Consider the following 8,579-nt stretch of genomic DNA (forward strand, 5'->3'; position numbering starts at 1 on the left):
ATACCTCAAAAGGCCGAAGGGGACACGCGTTTGGGCCCGCGTGGGGCACTCACAGGATCTTGTGCTATTTCCCTGTCTGCTCCTTTGCTGAGTTTCTATTGTTAAGAATCCTTTTGGAGGGGATAGATATGTTTGTCACTTTGTTGGGTTTTTTAAATTAATTTTTATTGTAATTGTTTTACGATGTCGTGTTAGTCTCTGCTGATGCTGCTAAGTCGCTTCAGTGGTGTCCGACTCTGTGCGACCCCATAGACAGCAGCCCACCAGGCTCCGCCGTCCCTGGGATTCTCCAGGCAGGAACACTGGAGTGGGTTGCCATTTCCTTCTCCAGTGCATGAAAGTGAAAAGTGAAAGTGAAGTTGCTCAGTCGTGTCCGACTCTTCACGACCCCATGGACTGCAGCCTACCAGGCTCCTCCGTCCATGGGATTTTCAGGCAAGAGTACTGGAGTGGGGTGCCATTGCCTTCTCCAGTGTTAGTCTCTACTGTATACCGAAATCAAGCAGCCTTGCATATATGTATATGTCCTCCCTTTGTACTTCCTTCCCCTTCAAGTCCCCACAGAGCACTGAGTAGGGTTCCCTGTGCTATCCGGGAGGTTCTCACAGTTATCTATTTACACATACTGTTGATACCACGCCTGTATCCATCCCAATCTCCCAATTCCTCCCACCTTCCTATGTTTCCCCTTAGTTCATAAATTTGTTCTCTACCTCTGTGTCTCTATTTCTGTTTGGCAAATAAGATCATCTATACCATTTTTCCTGATGCATATGGCCAAACTCATCAAATTATATACATTAGATATGTACAGATTTTTAATATCAATTTTACCTCAGTAAAGGTGTTTCAAAATAAAAAAACTGCTTCCTAACTGAGTCAAAATCACGGTTCAGCAAATCCACTATTCTGTCTCTGACTAACGTGGGCTTTTGGCGAGAAAGAGTAACAGACTCCAGTTCCTGCCTGGCTCCTCTCAGGCTGTTGCTTAGCTTCTCTTTACTCACGACAGTGCTAATTCTGATGGATGCCACTCCTTAAGGCCAGGCCACCGCTTCCTCTCATCCTGACCTCTGAGAAAGTCCCCCAACCATTCCCGTTGACTCCAGTTTGAAGTCTTCTAATCTCCCTTCCAAACTGCAATTGGACAAATCTAAATTTGTCTAATTTGTCTAAAATTCTAACCTGACCGAATGACTCTGCTTAGTGCCCTGTGAGGTTTTCCACTGTTGCAAAGATAAAGTGTCAATTCCTTAACCTAATTTAGTGATAATCTGGTCACAGTTGCTGGCTGTGACAAAGGTTACTAGCTAAGGATTCTAGTTGGCTGGATCCTGGGCCATGTCGCACAAGCCAAGCCGTGAGCCCAGTCCTGGCCATTCTGCCTGAGAGCCAGGAAGGGCTGGAGGCGCCCGAGAACCTGCTGCCCCCTGCTGCCGGTGCATGTTTACTAGCCCCTCAGCCTGCTTCCTTCTTGGCCTCAGCATTGTAACCCCTCCTTCTTAGAATCTCGAAATTCCCCGCTGTTTCGCTTCTGACTCTTCACCCACGTTCTCTTCCACCTTCTCCTCTAAACCTGGGCAGTCTTTCTTCTTTCCACTTAAATAGCACCTTCCCTGACCCTCTTGGATTAGATATGGAGACCCCAGCATGGAGAAGATTCTTGAGAGTCCCTTGGACAGCAAGGAGATCAAACCAGTCAATCCTAAAGGAATCCCAAACCAGTCAATCCTGAATATTCATTGGAAGGACTGATGCTGAAGTTCCAATACTTTGGCCACCTGATGAGAAGAGTTGACTCATTGGAAAAGACCCTGATGCTGGGAAAGACTGAGGGCAGGAGAAGAGGACGACAGAGGATGAGATGGTCGGATGGCATCACCGACTCAATGGACATGAGGTGGAACAAACTCAGAAACCCACAGGAACATCCAGGCAAGAGATGATGATGGTCTAGACCTGAATCATGGCAACGGAGATGAGGAAGCAAATTTTTTTTAATTGCAGAGGAAAAATCACATGGACTTGATTAAATATGGTTATAAGGGAGGGAGAAGAATCAGAAAAGGTCCCATGGTTTCTAGCTGCAGCAACTGGGTCACTGGCAGTGTCATCATCTGAGTTCAGAACTATGAAGATAGTGAGTTCACTTTAAGATGTATTCAGTTTAAGATATGGACTTTCCTAAGAAAAGTAGGACTTGCCTCTGTATACAGTTTCAGTCATACCTCATACATAATAGGTGCTTAAAATGCTTCTTGAATGGAACCAAAGCTGCAGTACATCCTACTTGTAGAACTTTCGATATCTGTTTCCAACGGTCTTTTGTCAGATTCCATACAGACTCATCCAACCATACTGCTCTCATGTCATCCATATGACAAGCTAAGAAATTTCAACCCCCTGGAAACTATGACTAAGAAATTTTACAGCAATAATAATTTTCACTAAGTGGTGGAAGGAGTCGGGGACAAGGGGTAGTTACAAGAGCAACCACAAATCAGTCCAGGCCCACACTTGGCTTTCCATTTCCCTACAAATTTCAGAGAAGCCATAAAAGACTCCAGCGCAATCTGGTTGGTTGATTAGAAACATGTGAAGGAACCCCAACCAGGCACGTGTTTCGCATTTCCTACTCCAGAGCTTGCCAAGTATTCATCATCGTCCTCTCCGTGTTATTCCAGAAAGCATCACCGCTCCAGCTGGCCTTTTGGAAGGACCGGGCTGGGGTCAGAACCACATCCACAACACGGGCTCCCCTGGAGAGGAGAGGACAAGCCACGGGGAGGGGGGCCGCCCTCACCCCGATCTCCTCAGCCCTGCTCCCCTCCGCGTCCCCTGGAGATGGGGAGGACGAGCCACGCGGAGGGGGGCCGCCCTCCCGCCATCCCCTCAGCCCTGCTCCCCTCCGAGGCTTCCCGGGGCTCCTCTGGAGACGGAGAGGAGGAGAGGGAGGCTGCCCTCACCCCCATCTCCTCAGCCCTGCTCCCCTCCTGTCCCCTCAGCAGCCCCTGCTCCCCTCGATGGCAGGAGAGAACGTGGAGCTTGGAGACGCGCCCCCTCGAGGGAGAACACCGCTGCTTCAGTCTCAACCTCTCCCTCCCGGAAAGCAGATTCCAGAATGCAACAGGAACAGGGGCAACCAGAAAGTCCCAAGTTTGACACCGAACTCCACCACCCGTCTCGGGTAATTTACTTAATCTCTCTGAGCCTTGAAAGTGCTAGTTGCTCAGTCGTGTCCAACTCTGTGCTCCCCCATGGAGCCCGCCAGGCTCCTCTGTCCATGGGACTTTCCAGGCAGGAATACTGGGGTGGGTTGCCAAGCCCTTCTCCAGGGGTCTTCCCGACCCAGGGATCAAACCTGGTCTCCTGCATCGCAGGCAGATTCTTCACCATCTGAGTCTCTGAGCCTTAGATTTCTGCATTTCCAAAATGATGATAAGATGACTTGCTTTGAAAGGTAAAGAATGAAAGAGGTAACTCGTGTAAAACACACACATGCGTGTGACATTAACATATCACATATGCATATGTGTAAACTCATCGCGTACATGTGTGTGACATTACACCCCTGTCTGGTCCCTTCCTGCCCTTCCTCTGTGGGGTGACCTGCCCGAGCCAGTGTGGACCCCAGACTGTCGTCAGCAGAGCCCCTCCCCACCCTAACCCTCTGGCGTCTGGTGGGAACCGGTCTGGTGTTCAGTTGCTGTGAAGAGGGCTCAGGGCTCGAGTCCTCGTGGGGCCCACGGAGCAGATGGGATGAGGACATACCTGGCCTCCCTCAGATGAAAGTCCTACCAGAGCAAAGATGACGGAAAAGCTTATTTTGCCTGAAAGTGTCAGATCAGAGCTCATAAAAGAGGCATCCTTTGAAGTGGGCTTTAATGGATGAGGAACAATTTTCCAGGAAGGAATCAGAGACAGGTAAAGAAATAAAGACAGTGAGGTGATGATGTGCTCAAGAAACCATAAGTATGGCTATGGTAGATATGGCTAAAGGACCAGCAATATCAGGGGAGGGTTCAGTTCAGTCGCTCAGTCGTGTCCGACTCTGTGACCCCATGGACTGCAGCACGCCAGGCCTCCCTGTCCATCACCAACTCCCAAGAGTCTACCCAAACTCATGTCCATCGAATCAGTGATGCCATCCAACCATCTCATCCTCTGTTGTCCCCTTCTCCTCCCACCTTCAATCTTTCCCAGCATCAGGGTCTTTTCAAATGAGTCAGCTCTTCGCATCAGGTGGCCAAAGTATTGGAGTTTCAGCTTCAACATCAGTCCTTCCAATAAACACCCAGGACTGATCTCCTTTAGGATGGACATGTTGGATCTCCTTGCAGTCCAAGGGAAGTGAAGACATCTTAAAAAGACCAGCATCATTTCATTTGAAAACATCAATCAAAACTGCAAAGAAAGGGACTTCCCTGGTGGTACAGAGGATGGGAATCCGGCCGCCAACACAGGAGCCACACGTTCCACCGCTGGTCCAGGAAGATTCCACACGGTGAGGAGCAACTAAGCCGTGAGCCACAGCTGAGCCCCCGCGTGCCTGCTGAAGCGCCTCAGTCCCGTCTGAGTCTCGGCGACTCCACGGACTATGGCCCACCAGGCTCCTCTGTCCGTGGGCTTCTCCAGGCAAGAACACGGGAGTGGGATGCCATGCCCTCCTCCAGGGGATCTTCCCGACCCAGGGATCAAGCCCACTTCTCACGTCTCCCGTGTTCTTTACTGAGCCCCCACTGAGCTGCAATTACTGAAGCGGGGCAGCGGGAGCCCCACTCTGCAACAAGAGAAGCCCCTGTCATCGAAATTGGAGAAAGCTTGTGTGTAACAAGGAAGACTCAGAGCAACCAAAAGTGAATAATTAAAAAACTGTAAGAAGAAATGAGACGAGCTTTCCATTCTTCTCTCTCTTTTTAAAAAAAGACTACAAAGAAAGAAGTCTGGCATCTTTAGTCTGTAAAATAGGAAAGCTGGGTTTGGGAGAATCCAAGATTAGTTCCCAATTCCTAGAGCGCCACCCTTTCAGAAGGATTCAATGAAGGTAAGGAAAAAATACCCTGAAGACAATTACAAGACAGCGGGTCAGAAGATCTCAGAGCTCATTTAGTCAAAATGCGATGTTCATTGGAAACACCAGTGCAAGCTTTCTAAAAACATTTTTATACAGCTATCTATTTATTCACTCATTTTTTGACCAAGAGAAATGCTGGGAGACAGGGTGAGCAAGGTCACCTAGGTCACTCTGCCAGGCGGTTACTGTGCCAGGCGGGGCTTCTGGACCTAATCCTGTAAGTCAGGCAGGGTCATTAAAGAGATTTGAAATTTCCCCTTTTGAATTTGATTGCATTTTGTATTTAGCTTTTTTAATTCTCATTATGAAAGCCACATACATATTTTTTTAAATATTCAAAAGGATATAATAAAAGATGAATTCTTCTCTTTATCCCAGACCAGTGGGTTTACCCCCGCTCCTGAGTTAAATCTTAATTCTCTCTTCTTCCAAAAATTTTCCATATAAACATTCTTATAAGTCCTCCTGTGGATGAGTATTTATATACTGCTCTCTGTACGTGCTTCTTTCTCGATTTACAATGAATCACAGAGATCTTTCTGTTTCAGCATATGCAATTTTACCTCCTTTAAAAAAAAATAGCTGTATGGTATCCCACGCATTAGATTGTTGCATCATCTTTTATTGAAATAATTCTCAGTGTGTAAATATATTTAAGTTCTCAATTGTTTATTATTACAAACAAAGTTGCAATCCATCCTTGTACTTCTATCTATGCAAATATATGGGAGTATTCAGGTAAAATAAATGACTAAAAGCACAACTGCTGGATCAAAGGGCATGTGCTTTTAAACTCTGAGCGCTATTTTCAATTTGCCCATTGAAAAGAAGTGCCTCCTTACGCTCTCACCGCCAGAGCGTGACTGTATGTTTCCACATACCCTTGACTTTACTGTGATCAGACTTCTAACTCTTGCCCGATCTGATAAGTTAACCTTTTTTAAATTTCCTTGTTTTTACTTACATTTCTTTAACTGAGTGAAGATGAGCAAGCACTCTTATGTTTATAAACCATTTGTACTTCTTTTCCTGTGAACAATTTTTTATTTTCCTTGCCAAACTCTCTATTAGTTTGTGGTCTTTTCCTTGCTGATTTATAAGACTCTTTGTATACTAAGAAAACAGGTAAGTTGACCACAATGTCATTCATGGCTCCTGGGCTCTAGCCAGTTCTTAGAAATGTCTCTTCCACTCCAATATTATTTTAAAATCCAAACACTTTTTCTTTCATACTTGTAGGACTTCCTGTTTTATGTTTACATTTTAATCAAGAGTTTGTTTTGCTATAAGGTGTCAGATGTAGAGGGCTTCCCTGGTGGCTCAGTGGTAAAGAATCCACCTGTCAATGCAGGAGACTCATGTTTGATCCCTGAATCAGGAAGATCCCTTGGAGCAGGAAATGGCAACCCACTTCAGGATAGTTGCCTGGAGAATCCCGTGGACAGAGGAGCCTGGTGGGCTACACTCCATGGGGTCACAAAAAGTCAAACAAGGCTTTGTGATTGAGCATTCACGCCTATGGAAATGTGAACTTACTGTAATTTTCCTTCCTCAATCAGATTCAAGTTTTACTGTGTTTAGCAGTTATTCTTCAGAGTTTGGGGTTGTGGGTATTTCCCAAGTTCTTTGAAGATAAAATTTTTCTTCCTTTTTTTTCAGTTGGTTTGAGAACAGCGGTCCTCAGACCCCAGGCCTCAGGTGAGTGCTGGTCCCTGGCCAGGTAGGAACTGAGCGGCAGGGCAGGGCGGGGGGTGAGCCAGTGAAGCTCCATCTGTGTGGCAGCCGACCCCCCACCGCTCGCATTCCGCCCTCAGCCCCGTCCAGTCAGACCAGCGTCCTGCTCCCCCACTCAGGCCTGTCCGACTCTGTGACCCCAGGGACTGTAGCCCACCAGGCTCCTCTGTCCGTGGGAGCTTCCAGCCAAGAATACTGGGGTGGTTGCCATGCCCTCCTGCAGGGGATCTTCCCGACCTCCGTCTCCTGCGTTGGCAGGCAGACTTTACTGCTGAGCCACTGGGCGAGCCCATAAATAAATAAATATTAAAACAAACAAGAATTGTAAAGGCAGGAAGAAAACAGGAGACAGTGGCATTGTGAAAACCACAGGCGAGAAAGGGTGTAGAGTCAGCAGTGTCCAGCGCTGACAAGCGTTATAAACAAACACCAAATAAAGCTGTCCGCTGAGTTTGGCAACTGCTGACGGCAATCTGGGGAGGAAGGAAGGAGAGTGGGGGGAAGGTGGCAAACTAATAATGAGTGTCTGATACACCCAGGCGACGACTAGTGTTTTGCATATATCATTCCAGTTAATCTTCACAAAAATCCCCCAAAAGAGGAAACAGACGCTAACAGACATTAAGTAAACCTTGCACCATCACGGAGAAGCCCAGGGGACAGCTAGGTTTACACGTGAATCTGTCCTGCATCCAAAGCATCATTCTGTTTCCACTATATTAATTTCCAGGTCAGATTAGAAGCAACTTAACAAATGCCGGTAAACTAAAAAAATGTAATATGTTTCAGATCATAGTTTCCTAGTGACTTCTCAGAAAACGTGCTCGATTCCTTTTACAAATTCTGACTGTCTTGCAAAATGTGATCACTGTCCCCAGGACTGTGTTGGTGTAACATTGCTCTATCAGCTCCTCTCGTAAATCGGCCAGGCAGCATGGACCTCATTCCTGGCCTTGGTAACTGTCCTGGAAAGGGTAACAAAACTAGCAGAGGTCACAGAGTTAGTGCCGTAAGAAAGTCGATTATGCAAATATCTTTATATGTTTTCCCTGATCATTCTTAAAAAAAAATTAATTGGATGGTAATTGTTTTACAGTGTTGTATTGATTTCTGCTGTACAATAATGTGAATCAGTCATAACTACATAAATGCCCTGGAGGATAATTGCTTTACAGCCTCGTGTTGATTTCCACCCTACAACAGTGTGAACAAGCCCTAAGTATCCCTGTGTCCCCTCCCACTCACCCCCGTCCCACCCCTTTAGGTCATCACAAAGCAGTGGGCTGGGCTCCCTGCATTTTGTTTGTATGAGTAAGCCTTTTCAGATTCTACAAATAAGTGAATATTATGTCGTACTTGTTTTCCTCTGTCTGATTGATTCTGTTGTTGTTGTTCAGTCACTCAGTCGTGTCCGACTCTCTGCAACCCCATGGACTGCAGCACGCCAGGCCTCCCTGTCCATCACCAACTCCCGGAGCTTAGTCAAACTCATCCGTCGGATTGGTGATGCCATCCAACCATCTCATCCTCTGTCATCCCCTTCTCCTCCTGCCCTCAATCTTTCCCAGCATCAGGGTCTCTTCAGATGAGTCAGGTCTTCACATCAGGTGGCCAAAGTATTGGAGCTTCAGCTTCAGCATCAGTCCTTCCAGTTGCATAATACCCTCAAGTTTGCCATGGAATGTTATTCAGCCATGAAAAGGAAAGAAATTCTGCCATTTGCAACAACTTAGGTGGAACCCGCTCATTCTTGAATAGAAACGTCTCCGAT

General features: G+C 46.8%; 1 long non-coding RNA gene across 1 annotated transcript; it reads left to right on the top strand.

Moving 5' to 3' along the window:
• The first annotated feature begins 3,008 nt into the window (after positions 1-3,008).
• Positions 3,009-8,259, top strand: LOC122679584. Its single transcript, XR_006336441.1, has 3 exons — positions 3,009-3,187; positions 6,734-6,794; positions 8,206-8,259. It is a non-coding gene; the product is annotated as an uncharacterized LOC122679584 (long non-coding RNA).
• Positions 8,260-8,579: the final 320 nt, after the last annotated feature.

Source organism: Cervus elaphus, chromosome 21 (assembly GCF_910594005.1).
Source record: "Cervus elaphus chromosome 21, mCerEla1.1, whole genome shotgun sequence".
NCBI lineage: Eukaryota > Metazoa > Chordata > Mammalia > Artiodactyla > Cervidae > Cervus > Cervus elaphus.